The sequence below is a fragment of the Cebus imitator genome, unplaced genomic scaffold, assembly GCF_001604975.1.
Source record: "Cebus imitator isolate Cc_AM_T3 unplaced genomic scaffold, Cebus_imitator-1.0 Scaffold33, whole genome shotgun sequence".
NCBI classification, from domain to species: Eukaryota; Metazoa; Chordata; class Mammalia; order Primates; family Cebidae; genus Cebus; species Cebus imitator.
The window spans coordinates 755,345-776,117 of NW_016107348.1; the positions used below are offsets into that span (position 1 = coordinate 755,345).

General features: G+C 41.2%; 1 long non-coding RNA gene across 2 annotated transcripts in view; it reads right to left on the bottom strand.

Moving 5' to 3' along the window:
- LOC119470522 overlaps positions 1-16,746 on the bottom strand; it is a 77,707-nt gene extending 60,961 nt beyond the window's left edge. For both annotated transcript variants that reach the window (XR_005199428.1, XR_005199427.1), the window contains exon 1: positions 16,616-16,746. This is a non-coding gene — a long non-coding RNA (uncharacterized LOC119470522). The remainder of the gene's footprint in view (positions 1-16,615) is intronic.
- Between the last annotated feature and the right edge of the window lie 4,027 nt (positions 16,747-20,773).

Genomic DNA, 20,773 nt, shown 5'->3' on the forward strand with positions numbered 1-20,773 from the left:
TATCCTTCGACATTTGGCCTCTGTAGCAATATCTCATTTTCCTTTTCTATTTTAGATTCAGGCGGTATGTGTGCAGGTTTGTTACGTGAATATATTACGTGATGCTGAAGTTTAGACTTCAACTGAACCTGTCACCCCAATAGTGAACATAGTACCCAAGAGGTAGTTTTTCAGCCTTTCCTTCTTCCCTCCCCTTTCAGAGTCTCCAGTGTCTATTTTTCCCATCTTTATGTCCATATGTACCCAATGTTTCAGCTATATCTTATTCTGTATATACATTTAAGTGTGCAGAGTTCATGAAGATTGCCCCACATTCCTAGGAAAGCTGGTCATGTGGGATAAATATTGAACTACAGTTATCTCCTTTCAGTCTTATGGAAACAGAAGATTTCCGTTTTCACAATTCCAATTAATCACTTATAATCAATTGAAGCTCCTTTTCTTAACAGATACATTACTTTCCTTTGCTAAAGTTGATATTTTCTTAGGCATGCAGTGGAAAGACAAATCAGTTGATCTCTTAAGGAAGCAGCAGTCACAACTGGTTACTTAAGATTGAGAAGGAAACAGGAGACTAGGACCTAGAGCCATCTGGGATATTGGCCGAGTAAAATCTTCAGAAATCCTCTCAACCATAAAGGCAATAAAAACAGCAGCAAAACTGACAGAATCAACTTTTTCAGAGCTCTGAAAATTAGCCAAAGACTTGCAGCAATCCAAAGAATGTTTAGTCAAGAAAAATGGCTGAAACCTGGTAAGAAGAGCAAGTTTTATAGCATTTTAAGATACCAATACTTTTCAAATTGATCTATGCATTCATTGCAATCCTTATCAAAATCCTGGCGGGCTTTATTGGAAATTAACAAGCTGATCCTAAATTTCATATGTAAATACAAGGGACACTAAATAGCCAAAACAATCTTGGAAAGAACAAAAAAGGAACAAAGAGGATTCACACTTTGAGATTTTAAAACTCTCTATAAAGCTACTGTAATCAAGACTGTGTGGCACTTGTATAAGGATAGACACATAAAACAATGGAATAGGCCGTGCACGATGGCTCACACTTTGAAAGGCTGAGGTGAGCAGATGACAAGTTCAAGGGATCAAGACCATCCTGGCCAGTATGGTCATCTCTACTAAAAATATAAAAAATTAGCTGGTCATGGTGGTACACACCTACAGTCCCAGCTACTTGGGAGGCTGAGGCAGGAGGATGGCTTAAACCCGGGAGACAGAGGTTGCAGTGAGCTAAGATTGTACCACTACACTCCAGTCTGGTGACAGAGTCATATTCCCTCTCAAAAAGCAAAAAAAAACAAATAAAACTGTGGAATAGAATTGATGGTCTAGAATTAAACCCATAAATTTAGGGTCAATTAATTTTTGACAAGCGTATCAAGATTATTCATTGGGAAAGGGTCATCTTTTCAACAAATGGCTCTGAAACAAATGGATAGCCACGTGCAAAAGAAGGAAGTTGGACCCTACCACACACTATATACAAAATTAACTAAAAATTGATCAATTACCTAAGTTAAGAGCTGAAACTATAAAACTCTTAGGAAAAGAAGTAGGTATAAATGTTAGTGATTTTGGATTTGACAATTACTTATTGGTTATGATGCCAAAAACACAGACAACAGAAGAAAAAACAGGACTTCAAAAGAAAAAATACATAAATTGGACTTCACCTAAATTAGTAACTTTTGTGCTTCAAAAGACACCTTCAACAAAGTGAAGAGACAGTCCACAGAATGGGACAGAATTTTTGCAAGTCATATATATGATAAGGAACTTGCATATGAAATACATAAAGAACTCTTCCAAATCAATAAGGCAAATAGCTCCATTAAAATGGACACATAATATGAATAGACATTTTTCCAAAGAAGATAAACAAATGGCCCATAAACACATGAAAAGATGCAAACCATTATTAGTCATCAGGCAAATGCAAAGCAAAACCACAATGTAATACTTCACCCCACACTGACTCGCCTGACTATAATAGATACGTAAGTGTTGGTGGGGATGTAGAGAAATTGGAACCCTCATACACTGCTGATGAGAATGTGAAATGATATAGCCACTTTGTAAAATAGTCTAACTAAATATAGAATTACCATATGACCCAGAAATTTTACTGCTGGCTACATATTGGATGATTGCATTCATATGAAATATACAGCATGGGAAAATCCAGAGAGACAGAAAGTCAATAGTGATTTTCAGCAGCTGGTGAGAGAGGAGAGCAGGGAGAGACTACTAATTCGTACGGAGTTTCTTTTGGGGGTGATGAAAATGGTATATATTTCTGGTTTAGATGTTCAGGACTTTCCAGTTGTTACAGTGCAATATTAGATACCAGAATTAGGAAATCCAGATGCCTTTTATTGTAAGTCATTTGATTCTATACCAAGGTTAATATTCCATATTCTAAGAATAATTGCTGTTTACCTCTCAAGAATATTTACAAAGTATATTGGTCACTGATGCTTCTTTTCCCAAACTCACGCCAAAATTTCAACCGTATCAGGCATGTAGGAGATAGTCAATAAACGTAATTTATTTTCCCGTCACTATATCAATTTATGTCTGAGTCCCTAAGCCTTTAGAAATTACTAGTTTTCCCTACCAGTAGCCATGGAATATGTAAAAAATAAAAAGAATTTAAATAAGGATTAATATCAGGTAATTTAAAAGGAAATGTGAATTCTAGTGAAAATCAGAAATTTCCTTAATCACTCAATAGCGTTATGTAACTCTCTTGCTCACAACCTCAGCCTTGGCAAGTATTAGGACACGAACTCTCCAGAGTTGTCCCAAGAACAGTGGGTCCCAGAAAAAGAAGAATGACTTGTGACAAGAACCCTGAGGAGTGCCTCAATCTGTTTCCATGATTTATGATCTTCTTACCTCAGTAATGACTCCCACCATTTGGTTCAGACCTACAAGAGGCCATGTCTGACATTTTAGCAGAGAGACAAGCATATACCATCCTGAATCTGTCTTGGGCTCACGAATCACGTTGAGCTCACAAATCACCTTTCTTCCCGGCAAAGTTATCAGCTGTTTAATTATAGACAGTAGGTTTGCATCTATGGCCAAGAACCAGGGCCAGGATTAATAAAACCTGAACTGTCTTCCAGTTTCCAAAGACAATCAACATCAAGGAATCTCGCTGTATGACTATAGGGTTGATGAAAAATTCCATTTTTCACAAGTAAAACATTTTCCTAGATTTGTGAATGGCTATTGACAGTGTCTAATGAAACAACTGTTAATACATCTGGGTTTGGGTGAGACGGGAAGAAACCAAAGTCAAAGGGAACATATAAAAATCACTTCCCAGGCTGGGCGCGGTGGCTCACACCTGCAATCCCGGCAACTTTGGGAGGCCGAGGGGGGCGGATCACCTGAGATCGGGAGTTTGAGAACAGCCTGACCAACATGGAGCAACCCAGTCTCCGCTAAAAACACAAAATTAGCCGGATATGGTTGCACATGCCTGTCGTCCCAGCTACTCGGGAGGCTGAGCCAGGAGAATCGCTTGAACCTGGGAGGCGGAGGTTGCAGTGAGCCAGATAGTGCCATTGCACTCCAACCTGGGCAACAAGAGCGAAAACTCTGTCTCAAAAAAAAAAAAAAAAAAAAAATCACTTCCTGGCCGGGCAGTTTGGGAGGCTGAGGTGAGCCGATCAGTTGAAGCCAGGAGTCCAAAACCGGCTTGGGCAGTGTGGTGAAACACTGTTTCTACTAAAAATACACACACACACACACACACACACACAAAAAAAAAAAAAATTAGGTGGGCCTGGCGGCGCACGCCTGTAATTCCAGCTACTTGGGGGCTGAGGGCAGGAGAATTACTTGAACTGGGAGGCAGAGGTTGCAGTGAGCCAAGACCCCACCAGTGCACTCCAGCCTGGCGACAGAGTGAGACTTTCTTGGTATGGCCCTGTAAGAGGTAGAGAAGACGACTGAATGACTCTCAAAATTCTTCAACTTCCCATATTGTAAAATCCAGTGTTACAGAAATTGTGTATAATTATCAATTTTATAGCTAATATATACTGAAAACATAAAAGATTCAAAAGGGTCTATGGAAAAAAGTATCCATCCATTTTCTTTAATCACTGAATTTCTTTTTTTCTTTTTGAGACAGAATTTCACTCCTGTTGCCCAGACTGGAGTGCAATGGCAGGATCTCACCTCACCACAACCTCCGCCTCCTGGGTTCAAGCAATTTTCCTGCCTGAGCCTCCCAGATAGCTTGGAATACAAGCATGTGCCACCATGCCTGGCTAATTTTGTATTTTTGGTAGAGACGGGGTTTCTCCCGTTGATCAGACCGGTCTCGAACTTCTGACCTCAGGTGATCTGTTTGCCTCCAACTCCCAAAGTGCTGGGATTACAGGCGTGAGCCACCCCCCCCCAACCTTCACAATCCAGCTCCAAGTCTCATATATTCCATTTCCCTTTCCACTCACCCTCACAACCTATTCTCGGAGAACACCCTCTTTGCTTCTAAATATGCTGCTCCTTTTGCCTCAAGTGGCTTTCCTCCTCCCCTTCCTCTGGCTCATTCAGCTCAGAGCTTCATGTCCAGGAAACTGCCACCAACCCTACTTCATCTGTCTGTGTTCTTTTTTGTTTCATCAGATTCCATGCTAACTTCTTTGAAAACTGATCATACTTTATTGGAGAAAGCTGTTTTAATGACTGCCTCCCTAGAGAGGCGTGTCACCCAGGCTGGATTTCAGTGCCACTATCTTGTCTCACTGCAACTTCTGCCTCCTGGGTTCAAGTGATTCTCCTGCCTCAGCCTCCTGAGTAGCTGAGATTACAGATGTATGCCACAATGCCGGCTAATTTTTGTATTTTTAGTAGAGATGGGATTTCACCATGTTGTCCAGTCTGGTCTCGAATTCCTGACCTGCGGTGATCTGCCTGCCTCAGCCTCCCAAAGTGCTAGGATTACAGGCATCAGCCACTACACCCAGTCCTATTTATATATTTTTAAACTCAAATAGCAAATAACAACATGCTGTATGTAGTGTTTTGCATCTTTTTGTAAGCTTAACAGCATATCTAAGTATACACTTACAGACTCCTCATTCATTTTGACTGCTGCATAGTGTTGTCTTATCGCTACACCATAATTTACTTCTAATCCTCTCCTAGTAAACATTGTCTGTCTCTAGTGGTTTTCTATTGCAAACAATGCTCTAATGAACATCTTTGTACAGCGGCGCTAGTCTGCAGAATAAATTGCTAGAAATGGACTTGTTAGCTCAAATAGTATGAACAATTTTAATTTTGAAAGCTATTACCAAATTGTGCCTAATTTGTACCAATTTGCAACCCCAAACATATATTAGAGTGCCTGTTTCTGCCTTACCCACTCAGTGTTAAACAGACTTTATCAGTCTGGCAGGTGAAAAATGTGTTTCAGGGCCGTAATTTGCATTTATCTTGTTACAAATGAGGTATAGCATATTTCATGTTTAAAATTCATTTGTGTTTCCTTTTCTGTGTACTTTCTGTATATCTGCCTATTTTTCTATTTTTATTGGTCTTTTTTCATCAATATATAGAAACTCCATACATTAAAGAATTTAGTTTTGTCATTTATGTTGGAAATATTTTTCCTAACTTGTTGCATGTACTTGTACTTTTACGTGTATCAAATTTTATGAACTTACGCAGCATCTGTACTTTTGCTGTCTGCTGTGTGATTTGTATATTTCTGGAGTAATGTGAGTCCACATAGTCTACTGACCTCTTCCTGTATGGCTTCTGAGTTTTACGCTTAAAAGTTCTACTGCACTCTCAAATTATTTTTTAAAAGATATTTATTTTTGGTACCAAAACAGAGATATAGACCAATGGAACAGAACAGAGGCCTCGGAGGCAACACCACACATCTACAACCATCTGATCTTTGACAAGCCTGACAAAAACAAGCAATGGGGAAAGGATTCCCTGTTTAATAAATGGTGTTGGGAAAACTGGCTAGCCATGTGCAGAAAGCAGAAACTGGACCCCTTCCTGACACCTTACACTAAAATTAACTCCAGATGGATTAAAGACTTAAACATAAGACCTAACACCATAAAATCCCTAGAAGAAAATCTAGGCAAAACCATTCAGGACATAGGCGTAGGCAAGGACTTCATGACCAAAACACCAAAAGCATCGGCAACAAAAGCCAAAACAGACAAATGGGACCTAATCAAACTCCACAGCTTCTTCACAGCAAAAGAAACAGTCATTAGAGTGAATCGGCAACCAACAGGATGGAAAAAAATTTTTGCAGTTTCCCCATCTGACAAAGGGCTGATATCCAGAATTTACAAAGAACTAAAACAGATTTACAAGAAAAAAACAAACAAGCCCATTCAAAAGTGGGAGAAGGATATGAACAGATACTTTACAAAAGAAGACATTCATGAGGCCAACAAACATATGAAAAAATGCTCATCATCACTGGTCATTAGAGAAATACAAATCAAAACAACATTGAGATACCATCTCACACCAGTTAGAATGGCGATCATTAAAAAATCTGGAGACAACAGATGCTGGAGAGGATGTGGAGAAATAGAATCACTTTTACACTGTTGGTGGGAGTGTAAATTAGTTCAACCATTGTGGAAGACAGTGTGGCGATTCCTCAAGGACGTAGAAATAGAAATTCCATTTGACCCAGCAATCCCATTACTGGGTATATATCCAAAGGATTATAAATCGTTTTACTATAAGGACACATGCACATGAATGTTCATTGCAGCACTGTTTACAATAGCGAAGACCTGGAACCAACCCAAATGCCCATCGATGATACTGGACAGGGAAAATGTGGCACATATGCACCATGGAATATTATGCAGCCATAAAAAACGATGAGTTCGTGTCCTTTGTAGGGACACGGATGAACCTGGAAACCATCATTCTCAGCAAACTGACACAAGAGCAGAAAATCAAACACCTCATGTTCTCATTCATAGGCGGGTGTTGAACAATGAGAACACGTGGAAACAGGGAGGGGAGCACTACACACTGGGGTCTGTTGGGGGGAAATAGGGGAGGGACAGCAGGGGGTGGGGAGTTGGGGAGAGATAGCATGGGGAGAAATGCCAGATATAGGTGATGTGGAGGAAGGCAGCAAATCACACTGCCACGTGTGTACCTATGCAACAATCTTGCATGTTCTTCACATGTACCCCAAAACCTAAAATGCAATTAAAAAAAGATATTTATTTTTAAGTCTAAATCTTTGATCTATCTGAGATTTATTGTTACTAATAAATAAGTTAGAAATCCAACTTACTTTTTTGTTTGAGATGGAGTTTTGCTCCTGTTGCCCAGGCTAGAGTGCAATGGCACAATCTAAGCTCACCGCAACCTCTGCCTCCCGGATTCAAGCAATTCTCCTGCCTCAGCCTCCCAGGTAGCTGGGATTTACAGGCATGTGCCACCACACCTGGCTAATTTTGTATTTTTAATAGAGATGGGGTTTTAGCCAGGCTGCTTTCAAACTCCTGACTTCAGGTGATCCACCCACCTTGGCCTCCCAAAGTGCTGGGATCACAGTTGTGAGCCACTGCACCTAGCCCCAACTTAATATTTTTTATGAGGATCCAGAGTCCCAATGCCAATTATTTATATAATGCCATCTTAATTCTTGACTAAGTTCCTGACCATGCCAAGGGAGAAGTGGTTAAAGTGAAAGAGTATGCATTCAACTATTTGTTGAATGAGAATAGAAAAATTCATGAGCAATGGAACATCAGGAATGGGAAGTTTGTAAAAAATTATTTGGCAAAGACTTTGCTATGACTTATAGTCTTTCTTTCTGACCCAGTTTACGCTGTTGTCTTGGGTGACTAACTTGTTCATATTGAAGACCCATCTAGTGACTTAGCCTTGCCGTGTCTTCACTTTGACTCCAGTGATTTCCATCTTCACCCCGTTCCCTCATACCCTCAGCTACATTCTGGTTTTTATGGTTATCAGGAGCTATTCAATTTCTGAAATATGAAACTCAAGCATCCTGCCTTTTTTTTTTTTTTTTGAGACAGAGTCTTGCTCTGTCACCCGGCTGGAGTACAGTGGCACCATCTCAGCTGACTGCAACCTCTGCCTCTTGGGTTCAAGCGATTCTCCTGCCTCAGCCTCATAAGCAGCTGCAACTGCAGGTGTCCACCATCATGCCCGGCTAATTTTTAGTAGAGATGCAGGTTCACCATGTTGGCCAGGCAGGTCTCGAACTCCTGACCGCAGGTGATCCGCCTGCCTCAGCCTCCCAAAGTGCTATGATTACAGGCGTGAGCCACCGCGCCCAGCCGCATCCTGCTCACTAACAACCACCTCCCACGCTTCTGGCTCTTTAGCTCCCTTCTCTCTACCACACATCTTCACGCATCCATGGCCATCCATACGTGGGTCCTTTCACCTTTGACTTCTCTCGTCAGCTTTTCCTGCCTTTCCCTTCATTATTCTCTTTTTCTAACTACTCCCATCAGCTCTGAATTCCTTATTCTTTTTGTCTTTTTCTCCACCCATGGGTCAAAACATAATCCTGGATTGATGTGAATCTGCCTTCGCCATTCATACAGGCAGGATACCACATACTATTAGGGAAAAATCACACTGCATGCAAACTGGTGCCACTACAAATTAATGATTCCATTGCCTTCAAGAGTAAGTTCAAGTTCCTCTGCAAAATTACAATGAAGGCCCTTTACAACCCAGCTCCAAGTCCCACTGGCTCTACCTCTCTTTCCACTCACCCTTACAACCTATCCTCCGAGAACACCCTCCTTGCTTTTGAATACGCTGCTTCCTTTACCTAGCGGCTTTCCTCTTCCCCTTCCTCTGACTACTTCAGCTCAGGACATCATCTCCAGGAAACTGCCACCAACCCTACCTCATCTGTCTGGACTGTGTGTTCTTTTTGGTTTCATCAGATTCCATGCTAACCTTTTTGAAAACGGATCATGCTTTATCAGAGAAGGTTGTTTAAATGACTGCCTCCCTGGAGAGGAGTGGACCTCAGAGCTCAGGATGCGTAAGCGTCAGGCAGAAAGCGGATTTTTATTAGGCTTTAGATTGAATCCGGGAATCTGAATTTCAGCAAGCACCTCAAATGGTTCTGATGCTGGTGGTTCTGGGAATACACTTGGAGAAACGGCAGATAGGAACTCTTTGATGCCAGGGGAATATTCTCAAACAGGTTTTTACCTCCTGTGCTAAGCAGACTATCTGATAAATGTCAATAAATGTTTTCTTCAACAAATAAGTGTTTAAAGGGTTATCACGTGCCAGGAACACACCCAGGATCTAGGGTACAGACACGGTATTCATTTTCATGGCACCTACATCGGCCATGTTTGTTGACTGAATGACGGAGACTCAGATATCAAACAGATTATATCAAAAGTCACTTCTGTCAAACCTTATAAAACCCTATAAAATAATGTAATTTTTTTCCTCTGAAGCCGTAGCTAAGTTTTAGAAGCAAGATTGCTATGGAACACTATTGCATAGTGGTTTTAAGAGTGAGGACTCTGAAAACTAGGGATTGAATCTTAGCTCAAAAACTTAGAAATGTGCAATCTCTGAACCTCAGCTTCCTCAACATAATATGGGGTTAAAGTAACATGCATTCATTTAACTGGTAATTACTGAGCTCCTCCTATGTGCTAACTCACTATTAGGCACTGGGGACACGCAATAAATCTAGACAAACTCCCATGGCTCTGCAGCTTGTTGCCTAGTAAGGGAGGCAGACAAACAGGTGGCTCAGATATTTAAAGTTAATAAGTGCTCGGAAGGAAACATGCAGGTGGAAAGCATATCTGTAGGTAGGGGACACTATGGATGGTATGGTCAAGAAAGGCCACTCTAAAAGTGACGTTAACTTCAACTGAAGTCTGAAGATTAAAAAGAACCCATTCTACATGGGTGGCATGGAAGAAGAGCTTTCTAGGCAGAGCAAACAGCATGTGCAAAGGCCCTGAGATTGGACTGTCTGAGGAACAGAAAGGAGGCTTACATGGCCACCATGAAGTGATCCACAGAGATAGTGGCAGGGGATGAGAAGGTGGTCGTAGCAGACAGAAGCAACATCAACTTAAGGCTTCTAGGTCACAGCAGGGAGTTAGGATCTTCTTCTAGAAGCACCATGAGACCACTGACATCATCTTAAACTGAGTAACTGTGTGGTGTTTTGGAAGTACAGAGAAGAGACACTCCCAAGAAAAACATGGCGAGTGCTGTCAACTGACAAAATATTAAGGATGGAGTAAGATGTAGGGATGTGTCTACTATTGATAGATTTGCCCACATAAGAAGGTTGGCGACTTTGAGAATGGAGGGTAGAGATAGGAGCTTGATTATAATGGGTGGAATAATCAATGGGAAATGAGATGATCTTAGACAGCTCTGGAGATTTTGCTGTGAATGGGCAGAAAAAGGAGACAGTAGCTGGAATGTTGTCGCACAGGTTAAATGAAATGCCACGCTAACGTGCTGAGCACAGGGCCCGTCACACAGGAAGCACATCCCTGTTCTTGACATGATGTGTCCTATCCCTAGTCCCTTCTTTGTCTATTCAAAGTTCATTTCTTCCTAAAAATGTTTTCAAACTGTGAATCTTATTTGAGTCCTGGAAATGTACATGGTGGCTCAGAGAGTCATCCCCAGTTATGAATGACTGTGTCTTTGGCCACTACAGACAAAAGTTACTTTTTCAGGAATTGTAAATGGAAGGGCTTTGTGTTTTAAGTGGCCTGTCGGAGTGCGTTTGGTGCTGGCAGGATATGGTGAGGTGACAGCTCATTTCAGCCTGAAAGGGTGCCCTGGGGGTGCCGCCAGGCACATGACATCAGGCAGTAAGTGATCTTTCTCCTTTTTCTCTCCTCCGCTTCTGTCCCAGCTTCATTTTGATCATAGCACAGATGTAAGGGCACCCAGTGAATTCGTGGTCTCAAGATGGGCTTTCTGGCATCTCCATGCCTTCCTGTGATCATCTGGGAGGGTTGATGCTTGTGGGTTTGTGCTTTGTTTTTGGTCTTTTATTTGCTCAGAGTCTACCAGACAGACACATTTCCCCAGTTTTCACTATTTAGGAGCACTTAAATGGCCAAAGATTAGCCACAGTGGCAAAAAAAACAAAGCCACTTGGATAATCTACAACCAAGGTAAACTAGCTATCCTACCAGAAGGGAAAGAGGGTTTAATAGTTTTCGTCCTAAAGTCACGGTAGTGCCTTTCCTCAGAGTACCAGCTCACTCCCCAAGACATCAATTCATGTTTGTGTCAAGACCTGGGCAGCATCTAAGTCCTGTGAAAGCATCAGTGGACCCCAGCTTCTCAGTACATGCATCTGTTTGTAGCTGGCTGGTTAGCTATTGGTCTGGAAAGACTGCAACATTTCTTCTCGTCTTCAAGGACACAGGATCAGAACCGACCCTTTTCTTTTTCTTCCTGCTGGCTGAAAGGCAGCATTCTGAGGCTTCTCTCTTTGGACTTGTTGCTTCTCAAAGTTCTCCCTTGTTGTTTCTCTAGAATAGTCTCTCTTTCCAAAGAAACTTGGTGTATATTGATAATACATCCCATGGATCTGTTACTTCAACCAGTCATTGCCTTGCATTGCCAAACAATGTTCTATGTATGTGTCTTGTTTTGCCAACTATAATTGTGAGCCCCTTAACCTTATTAGAATTCCCTCCAGTTAGGTACATAATACAGACACTCTGTAAATATTTTTGAATTAGTTTTCATACATTGTTCTACCCTCAAGGATCTTAGAGTTTCACTGGGAAGGCAAGGGATACCCAGGTGAAACAGTTCAATAACAGAGCGAAGTGGCATTAATTCAGTGCCAAATGTGGAACCGTAGACCCAGGAGGTACAATGCTGAGGATGTCAGAGGAAAGTCACCAAGCCGGACCATTCTGAGAAGGCTCCCAATTGCCTGTAACAGTTGTTACTTGTTCTAAGAGAGTAAGTCAGTAGCCGCTTTCGGAGTTGGCCTGGTTTTACAAATTAATCTGGCTGTCAGAGTAGCATTACTGCAATTGTCATTTTGTCCTTTGCATGCTGATATCTCTGCTTCCCCAAAGGGATTTATTCTGCAAACAAGCCCAGCTCCTGGCCCCTAGAAATGTCACAGCGAAGTTCTCTTCTGTCCTCCTTTCCCACTCTCCAAAACCCTTTCATCATTCGTGTTTTTTTTAAACTTCTGTTTCTGTGAAAAGATTTATCTTTATGGTTCAGCTCTCTAAAAGAAAGAGCTGATAGCACGAGAGTGGGCATAGAGAGGACGCATATGCCTTCCTGCACTGCTTTCTGGGTGCTGCACTTGTGCTTTTAATCCTGCTGCTGTCAAGCTCCATTAGGAGATTGGAGCATCAGCCTCCTACCTTTGGGGCCTGGCCTTCCATCAGCCCTGACTGAAATGAGGATGGTGTTTGAGATGGGTAATCAAGCAGAAAGACAGGTTAGGTATCACAAAGAGCCCCACCCTAATCCACTATCCTGATGGCACAGTCACCTTACACATCACACAGGGTCATTTATCCTCCCAGGTGCAAACACTGACTGCCATTAGGGGAAGCCATCTGAATGCCATGTGTTGGCACCCATACAGTGATTTAAAACAGCAGAAGAAGAGGAAGGCTAAGAAATGATTTCTTCTTTCTCGAAACGTAGAACAGTGCAGAAGGAGAGGACCACCGACGCCCATCCCAGGAAGCAAAGTTATTCAGATCAATCCTGGTGATCACCGGTGACAGATGTTTCAGCCTGACATCTGGCCTCTGATGTGGCTTTAGTGAGAAGCAACACCTAGACTTTCACCTTAGAGGGCTGGCAGTAAGTTTCTTGGAACGAAAAGGCCCCTAAATGACACCCTCTTTCCCTGCATTTGATGTGAAGCAGAGACCAGTGCTACAGGAAGACTCAGAAGGAGGTGTTTGTGTCTCTAGCTGAAATAAACACCTCTGTTGTCATCAGCAGACAATATTAAGTGCTCAGCTATGCAAGTTATCGTGCTGGATCTAAAACCAGAATCTATATATTTTTTGTGAGCTCTTAAAGCTCCTTTCTTCAAGCTATTTTTTGTGTATAAAAAAGCACTCTTTTCTATATAAAAGATCTTTTTTCTTAAGGTTCTTTTTGCGAAAAAAGGCACCGATTTGCATTCAGCAAACCTTGAAAACTGCAAAAGTGACAACAATGAATAGATGGCACATAAAGCTCCAAATCAGTGTTGGTTGGGAAAACAACCGGAAAGGTTATGAGTGCCAAGTCTGTCTTGCTCCCACAGCTAATTGTTAGAGTATATGGTTTTTCTTTCAGGAAAGCGCAAGATTTACTTAGAGGTTTCTTTGCTGAGCCAGGTATTTACTTTGGAATTGTTATTTATTTTTTGTTTTATTTAATTTGGAATTAAAATGAATTTGCAAAAGAGAAAGTTATACATTAGCACCTGCAATTAGTTTTTGGTGATACAAACCTGACACATTTCTTGAAAAGGTTAATTGTGCTTTTTTTGCCAGGTGAAAGCAAAGATTTTTCTTATATTGTGTATATAGTCGGGGGACAAATATATTTTATACTGGAAGATTAAAACAAACTGAGACAGGATGACCTGGGAAGAGAGAAGATATATAAATTGATGAGGTAATATACCATGAAAAACCACAAATGTGAGTTTGGCTGTGGAGCAGCAGAGGAAGTGGAGTAGCTGTAAATGTCCGGATGCCACTGAAAAAAACCGTTTCTGATGCGAGAGCTTGAGAGAGCAAAACTGAATTAAGTACAAGGATTAGGGTTCTTCTCTAGATGGCGATGGTAACAGTAGTGAAAGCAACTGGGATGAAATTTCCACAGAAAATAGAGCAGTTTGCTCTACAAGGCATGAAATATGATCAACAAGTAAATTGTTGTGGTAGATTTTTAACTATAACTTCCAGTACAGGAAGAAAATATTACTTGTCATGCCCACTTTGAGCTAAATAAACAATGCTCAGCTCTGAAGCCACCCTAGCAAGACGAAGCATTGCCAAACTGCAGTATTTGGAATGGCCCCTCATGACTCCCTGTGTCTTCATGCAGTCTGTTTATTTCTAGAATACCATTTTTCTCCCGTGTACCCATTTACCTGTTCATACACTACATAGAGTCATATTTGTCAAGGGCAAATATGACATCATTGTGAAAAGCAAATATTACATCATTGTAGAGGGCACATATTACATCCTTGAAAGCAACGTGAGACCATGGTGCCAACAACCAAGTTCAACGTCTATTTAGATCTTTTTTTCATAATTTAGCCACTTACAGACTTGATCCCAATATGTAAAATGGGCCAATAATCCAGTTCTCATAAACCCACAGACAATCCCAACCATGTGAATTAACTGTCGAATACAGTAGTGTGTTGAGAAGCATAAATATGTGAAGTCTTGCCCATCTCCAGTAGCTAAAAACAGGCCAAAGGCCAACAAATTCTATTGCATTAAATCCTTCTTTCAGGTTTTACAGTAGTTGCAGGAATCACTTACAGAGGTTTCAAATCTGAGTAAGAAATTGCTCCTTACTCATTTGCTAAATTACCCCATAGCTGTTTTGTGGCTTTTTGTTCAAGAACAGAATCATCCTTAAATATCATCTGGTGACCCATGCCAAGATGGAAATTGGATGTGAACTTTGCTTTATATGGAAACATAGATGCTCTAATGCTCTTTGGTGCTGGGCAAAGCTTTATTCAGTGCGGGCACTGTTACTATGCCCCCACAGAACCACACATGTTTTTTGACCCTCAGTTTGCTGTACCAATTACTTTAACTCAACTCAATCATGACAAATTGAGTTGAGTTAAAGTAACTGTAGTGCAGTGGTGCAATCTCGGCTCACTGCAACCTCCGCCTCCTGGATTCAAGTGATTCTTCTGCCTCACCCTCCCGAATAGCTGGGACTACAGGTGCCCTCCACCATGCCAGGGTAATTTTTGTATTTTTAGAAGAGACGGGGTTTCAACCACATTGGCCAGGCTGGTCTCGAACTCCTGAACTCGTGATCCATCGCTACTAAAAATACAAAAATTAGCCAGGCATGGTGGTGTGTGCCTGTAATACCGGCTGCCCTGGAGGTTGAGGCAGGGGAATCGCTTGAACCCGGGAGGTGGAGGTTCCAGTGAGTTGAGATTGCACCACTGCACTCCAGCCTGGGAAACAAAGCAAGACTCTGTCTCAAAAAAAAAAAAAAAAAAAAAAAGATGGTTTACATGATTGCTAGTCTCACGTACCAGCGGTCCTGGAGATGAGGGCAGGTGTGAGCCACCACACCTGGCCAGCACATTGTTTTTAAATGAGTAATATTCATACCCTTCTAAGAGACTGACCACGTTGGATCTTGAGAGCAGCTGTGGTGGTTGTAAATGATTGTTTAGGCCAGGCGTGGTGGCTCACACCTGCAATCCCAGCGCTTTGGGAGCCTGAGGCAGGTGGATCACTTGAGCTAGGAGTTGAGACCAGCCCGGGGAACATGTAGAAACTTCATCTCTACTAAAAATACAAAAATTAGCCAGGCATGGTGGTGTGTGCCTGTAATATCGGCTGCCCTGGAGGTTGAGGCAGGGGAATCGCTTGAACCCGGGAGGTGGAGGTTCCAGTGAGCTGAGATTGCACCACTGCACTCCAGCCTGGGAAACAAAGCAAGACTCTGTCTCAAAAAAAAAAAAAAAAAAAAAGATGGTTTACATGATTGCTAGTCTCACGTACCAGCGGTCCTGGAGATGAGGGCAGGTGACAGGAGCCATAAGAGGATGTGGACAGAGACCTGCTCAGAAAGGCCACCTATTGAATGAAAGCAAAAATGGATTCTTGGCTAGTAATGTGAATATGAAGCACATACCAAGGAGGTAGGGACCAGGACAACTCTCAATATTTTTAAACCTATCATTTATTGCATTCTCACGATGCTTACGGCATGGGACCTCGCGTCCCCCACATGTACAACTTAATAGGTAGGGAATATTTATCTCCCATTTTGCAACTAAGGGATTAAGGCTGAGAAAGGTTAAGTAACTTTCCTAAGAAAGGATCCAAACCCAGTTTGTCTGATTATAAAGTTCAACATGTTTATCATTTGCCTATTGACCATATTATCTGTTTTTGCAGTATGATTATTTGAAATGCAAATTAAATAATTCCTGGTTCCTAAGCAATGACTATAAAACACAAAATCTTGTCTCAAGAGAGGGTAGATGCTTCATTTGTATTATGGAGACCAGGAAAGGGAGGAAATTATGAAAAACATGTAAAGCTAAATAAATACCAGATAAAATTGAAACCTTCACAGAAGTAGCAAGCTTTGTTCCTTATATAATTGATGATACCTTACCAGAATTCTAATTCCAAGGCCTGGTGAGTGAGTGACCCTCCCCTCGTCCCCCATAATTTCTGGGAGTTCTCAGAATTCAGCCCTCAAATTTCTGTGTACTCCTGTAACCACTTGCTACCTCTCTTCTGACCCACTTCAAAACAGGCACAAAGACAACTCTCTTCACCAGGTCCCACACCGCCACAAATTCACTCACCAGAATGCATGCTGTTAGTAGAGAAGCTTTGCTGAAGGTTGGGGGACGGTTCGGTCACAGGAAGGGGTGACATGACGATGCTCAGTGTCTTCTCCCGTATCCCCGTATCCACTGCCCTCTCTTCCTCCTTGTTCCTCCTATCCCAGAAAGAACAAAATCTTCCTCTTGCCTCATGGAGAACAATTTTTTGAAAATCTTTTTTTTTTTTTTAAGAGACAGCGTTTCCCTCTATCGCCCAAGCTGGAGTCCAGTGGCCGATCTTGGCTCACTGCAACCTCCGCCGCCCAGGTTCTAGCAATTCTTCTGCCTCAGCCTCCCGAGTAGCCGGGATTACAGGCGCACGCAGCCACGCCTGGCTAATTTTTTGGATTTTAGTAGAGACGGGGTTTCGCCATGTTGCCCAGGCTGGTCCTGCACTCCTGAGCTCAGGCAATCCACCTGTCTCGGCCTCCCAAAGTGCTAGGAAGACAGGAGTGAGACACCGAGCCTGCTCGAAAATCAGTTTACCCCTAATTTTAGAAAGGTAAACTGGTGCATTCCTGTTTATTAGCACAACACACCCCAATAGTGTCTGAAGCAGCAATCAAACACATCAGTGTTTTTGCAGCAAATGAATATTGACATCAGGTGATGTGAATAAAGCCTTAGCTAGCCTCACTGTAGTTTAAAATTGGCCACCAAATCAGATCAACTCAGCTCAAATGTTGCACTCAACAGATCTTTTTCGAACTTCGACTGTCAGAGTTTTGAAATTTAAGTTGTAAATAAGAGATTGTAGACCTGTATAGGAGAACACCACTGCGCTAGGCTTAATAATCTGGCTCCTGACTAGAGAAAGCTGTCATTTTAATCATTGGCTATACAATACTTGACACCTTTAAAAAGAAAAACTTAAATGCCAGATGGCAGACTTGGCCAAATGGAAGAAGCTAAACAAATACTCCTTTTTTATGTCTGAGTCTGTTCAGGCTGCCATAGTGATATCACAGACTGGGTGGTTTATAAACAATAGAAACTTATTTCCCACAGTTCTGTAAGCTGGGAAGTCCTAAATCGGGGTACCAGCAGGTTCCATTTCAGATGGAGGCCCACTTCCTGATTCATAGACGATTCCTTCTTGCTGTGTCTTCACGTGGTGGATGGGACTAATAAGCTCTTTGGGGGTCTCTATTGTAAGGGTACTAATCCCATTCACCTAATCACCTCCCAAAGGCCCACCTCCTAAGACTATCGCCTTGGGGGGTTAGAATATTAACATAGAATTTATAGATAGGGGGTACACAAACATTCAGTCCACTACAGTATTTCAGGAAGCTTCCACCAGATGAACTTGTCTTTTAAGTAAAAAGAATCCCACCCCCACCAATTAGACTGTCAACAGTAAAACTATATTGGAAGAAAGGACTGGCTTATCAGATAAGAGAGGAACAGCTGTTCCAATTGGCCAGGGAGACCAGGTTGACATTTGAGTTTAAACCCATTCCTGTTACGTGAGGTGGCCTCTATCTGAATGGTCCTTTAAGTTTATATGAAAAGTAAAAGCAAAAAAAGTTTACATTAGAACTTATTTTGCTAGAAGGCAGCTGAGAAAGCAAGGCGTGGGCAGTTAGTTTTTTCCTTGATGTAGCTCTGTAAATCTTTAGCAAAAAGGCAGTTTTCACTCAAAATAAGTCCTCCCAGATTAAACAACAACAACAACACATGCAGACAAGCACCTGATTTTGCTTCTGAAGAAGGCAGATTAAATAATTCAGACCCATATTCCTGAAGGGTAAACTACAGGTAACTAAAAAGACTGGATAAAGTATGTTTAAAATCTTCTTAAAAGCATCCAAGAGTTAATAAGTTAATAAGACGTTACTAGATTTAAGCCCCAAGAAAGGGCAGAAATCAGAAGAAATGAGCCTTGTATTCAGGGTCACTTGAGACATTTTGTTACCCTGGTTAGAGGTCAAAAGTTGGAAATCATGGCTTACCAAAGGTATGGATGTTGCTAAGCCACCTCCTGCTTTGAGGTGGAACGGTAAACGAGCTACATTCTAAGACGGGGTGGATGGGAAGTTGAGCAGCACTCACATTTGGGTGTGGGCTGGATTCACTGACTCGCTCTCAACTGATTTTAGCAAAAGTGCCAAGGCTACACAATGGGGAAAGGAGAGGCTCTTCAATAAATAATGCTGGGAAAACTGGATAGCCACATGTAAAAGAATGAAATCAAACACCCTTATCTTACACCATATGCAAAATGTAAACTCAAAATGAATTAAAGGCTGAAGACCTGAAATTATAAAACTCCTAGAAGAAAACGTAGGGAAAAATCTTCTTGATACTGGTCTTGGCAATTATTTCTTGGATGTGACACCAAAAGCATAGGTCACAAAAGCAAAAAGAGTCAAGTAGGACCACATTAAACTAAAAAGGTTCTACACAGCAAAGGAAACAATCACTGGCATGAAAAGGTAACCTTGGAAAGAGAAAATATTTGCAAACCATATATTTGATAAGGCTTAATATCTAAACTATATAAGAAATTAATATAACTCAGTGAGAAAAAGTAACCCGATTAAAAATAGACAAAGAACCTGAATAAACGTTTCTCCAAAGAAGTCATGCAAATGGCCAAATGGTACATAAAAAAGTGTTCCACACACTAAGCATCAAAGAAATGCAAATCAGAACTACACTGAGATATCATCTCAAACCTGTTAGGACGGCTGTTATCAAAAGCCCAAAGGTAACAAGCTTTGGCAACGTTATAGAGAAACCGGAAGTTTTGTACCCTGTCGTTTGGAATGTACAGCTACTGTGGTAAACAGTAAAGAATTTCCTCAAATTTTAAATTTTGTCCTCAAAAAATTTAAAATGGAAAACCATAGGACCCAGCAATCCCACTTCTGATACATATCTAAAAAATCACCATCTCCAAGATATACCTGCATTTCCACGTTCACTGAAGCATTATTCACAATAGCTAAGATGCGGAAGTAACCCAAATGTCCACTGCCATGTTTGGAGAAAACTAGATGGCATGTAAATACAATGAACTACTATTCAGCCTTATAAAAGAAGGAAATCCTGCTATTTGTGACAACATGGATGAACCTGAAAGAGATGATGTTAAGTGCAAATAAGCCTTTTAGAAGAGGGAAGATATTACATCATTCCATTTACAGAAGGTATCTAAAATAGTCACTCACAGAAGCAGAGAATAAATAGTGGTTTCCAGCAGCTGGGAGAAAGGGGGAGTGGAAGGTTGTTGTACAATGGCTGTACAGTTTCAGTTATACAAGATGAATACATTCCAGAGATCTGCCGTACGACATAATGCTTAGAGTTAACAATGCTGTATTGCGCACTTAGAAGTTTGTTCAGAGGGTAGATCTCATGTTCAGTGTTCTTACCATAATAACAACAACAACAAGCATCCCATCAAAAAAGACCAAAAAGCAAAGAGATACAAGGAAACTTTTAGAGCTGATGACTATGTGTATCGCCTTGATTTATAGTGATGGTTTTGCAGTATGTTCATATGTCCAAACTCATTAGGTTGAATACATTAATATGTGCAGTTTACATGGATGAGCTTGGAGGACATTAGGTTAAATTAACTAAGCCAGGCGCAGAGTGGTAAATCTGCATGTTCTCAGTCACATGTGGAATCTATAAAAGTCGGTATCAGAAGTGGAGAGGCAGGGAAGGGGCATGGGGAGAGGGGCTGACTAAAGGCTGGTTAACACATCCAAAAGTACAGCTAAATGGAAGGCATAAATTCTAGTGCTCTGTAGCACTTTAGGGTGAGGATTAATTGTATATTTTCAAATAGCTAGAAGAGTAGATTTTGAATGTTCCCAATACACAGAAACGATAAATGTGCGAGGTGACGTATTTGCTAATTATCCTGATTTGATCATCGCACATTATATACTTGTATCAAAATGTCACATTGTACCCCATATATATGTACAATTATTACATGTCAATTTAAAAATAATTTAAAAACCAAAAAGATAGTAAAAATATGTAGTTTTGTATATCAATTATACCTCAATAAAGCTGCGTTTAAAAAATCTAAAAACCAAGAATTTAGCAATATGTAAAAAGATTTATACACTTTGACCAGGTAGGCTTTATTCCAGTTATGCAAGCCTGGTTCAACTT